This window comes from Otolemur garnettii, unplaced genomic scaffold, assembly GCF_000181295.1.
Source record: "Otolemur garnettii isolate 467f Iridium unplaced genomic scaffold, OtoGar3 scaffold00014, whole genome shotgun sequence".
NCBI classification, from domain to species: domain Eukaryota; kingdom Metazoa; phylum Chordata; class Mammalia; order Primates; family Galagidae; genus Otolemur; species Otolemur garnettii.
In genome coordinates this window covers 20,516,598-20,519,024 of record NW_003852409.1, presented here as the reverse complement: position 1 = coordinate 20,519,024, position 2,427 = coordinate 20,516,598, and positions in this window count along the sequence as shown.

Sequence of the window (2,427 nt, the reverse complement as noted above, 5' to 3'; positions counted from 1 at the left end):
TTTTTTTTTAATGACTAGCCAAGGGTGGTGGCAGGTACCTGTAGTCCCAGCTACTCACAAGGCTGAAGTAGGAAGATCACTGGGGCCCAGGAGTTCAAGGTTGCAATGGGTTTTGATTTGGCCTCTGCACTTCATCTTGGGTGCCAGAATGAAAAATAAAAAAATAAAGTAGTTCACAGAGAACTAGTCTTGTACCCCACACAACTCCCAAACTCAGTGTGAGAAGATGCCAGCAAAATGCACACTGCTACCCTCTGACCGAAGACAGCGGCTCATAGCCTCTGCCCTGGGTGTCACACACCAAAACATCTATCTTCTCTGACCTAAAGAAGAGATGCCTTTGTTACTAGCCTGGCCAGAAAAGAACTTTGTTCATGCCCCTGACTCATGTTGCTGACCCTAATAAGGTCTAACTCAGGTGTGCCTGATTAATCAGGTTGTGTTGCGGTGGTACTAAATTCAGTTGAAGACATTGTCTAAACAGAGAAAGTGTGTGTATGTCTGTGTGTATGTTCAAAGCTGCTGCGTAACTAGGAAAGCATAATGACTGTCCACATTGGATCCCCAGTGGAAAAATTGGGGGGATAGAGGATGTAAAGAACCCGGAAAGCTTCTCAGAGGTACTACTGTCTCATTTGAGCTCAAAAACAGGAAAAGAAGCCAGCCAGGTAAAGACAGGTCTGGGGGAGCATTCAAGACAGATGGAATGGCAGATGCATAGGCTTGCAGACAAGAGTGAAAGTGTTGCCTCTGGGAACAGCAATAGTTCAGTGCGGCTGCAACATAGAAGTGGAAGAGGGGGTTGATGAGAGTTGCAGTGGGAATGGTGAACAGGGCCAGCACCCCCAACCTTAAATCCCCTGGGCTGAGGAACAGGAACACAAACAAAGCAGTCAATGTTCCTTCTCCAGAGACACCAAAGAAAAAAGATAGCTACATTTTTCCAGACTGTTCCTGTTAAGTGTCTCTGATGTTTCATTTCTTCTTTTATTGAAGACATATCATTGCCGCTCACTTAAAAACTCCCTGTAAGTAGAAATTCCTCACCATTATGGAGAATTTCTACCATAAAATCATACAGGCCTGGGCTGTTTATGGAAGCATGAAACATTCCTTGCAAAGGATGTCATTTTGTATTCATGATCAAAGCACTTTCAGGCTTCCTTTGGAAATGAGCATAAAGCTGTGTGGCTTCACCTCTCGGGTCTGCAGGGCTCACCTCCCACCTCTCCACCTGCAAGGCACATCCCTACTCCACTTTCTACATACAGACTTCCTGGCTGCACTCACCTAACTTTTCTAATCCACCTTCCTCTGGCCGTGAATACCTCATGTACCTTATTTCCTCCGTGGAATGCTATTATTACACCCTTTGCATTGACAAGCTCTCAAAACTTTCCACATGTAAAGATTCTTTTTGTGAGATCTCTCCAGAGTGGTAAGCTAGAACAGGATCTGTGTTCTTAGCATTACTCTTTTATGGAAACTGAAAACTCCTAACCAGGGATCCTTTGTACATAGAAGGTTCAGCATTGATAGCAAATTAATATGTAAGCCAATTCAGGGCCCTTCAAGGGAGGGTTCTCTCCCTGAGACAGGGTTACAACAATAATCAGTGTAGGGATGTATCTAGAACATTCCGCTTCAGCTAACCATCATGGAAAGTCATGGGGTTCGGGGGGAAAGGACATTGTTTCAAAGCTATATGCATCTCTTCTCTTCTTGAGTTTGTTATTAATATAAAGAGTGAACACATGCCTAGGGGAGGAAGTTTTTCTAGTTATGCCCCTATTTGGTGCCAGAGGAGAGCATTACTTTTTTAAATCACAATGGGACTGTGTGCAAGCCACTTTCTCTGAGTCATTCTTTAACTTTAAAATGAAGGGCTAGCAAAAAATAAAAAATAAATGAAGGGCTAGAAAGGGTGATAAATTATTTCCTCCCTTGAGACACTGCTTCTTAGTAACTCAAGTCTAGAACTCTTCATTTTTCTAGATAAAGATCAAAACATTTGGGGCCAAGTACAGTGCCTCACATCTGTAATCCCAGCACTCTTTGAGAATGAGGCAGGTGGATTGCTTGAGCTCAGGAGTTTGAGACCAGCCTGAGCAAGAGTAAGACCCCATCTCTAAAAATAGTCATTGTGCAGGTGTCTGTAGTCCCACCTACTAGGGGTCTGAGGCAGGAGGATCGCTTGTGCCCAAGAGTCTGAGGTTTTGGAGAGTTGTGATCCCATGGCACTCTACCCAGGGTCTAAACATTTGGAAAGGTATTCTTTGTGGATTAGGACTCTTTAGTGTGCAAGTTAGATTAGTGTAAATGAAATAGTCTAGAATTCCTTGGTGAGAAACAGAAGTTCAGAGTTGGCTTCATGTCCTCTGGGAAATAGCACTGACAAGCCACCAGGATCCAAAGCTGCTTTCCTCT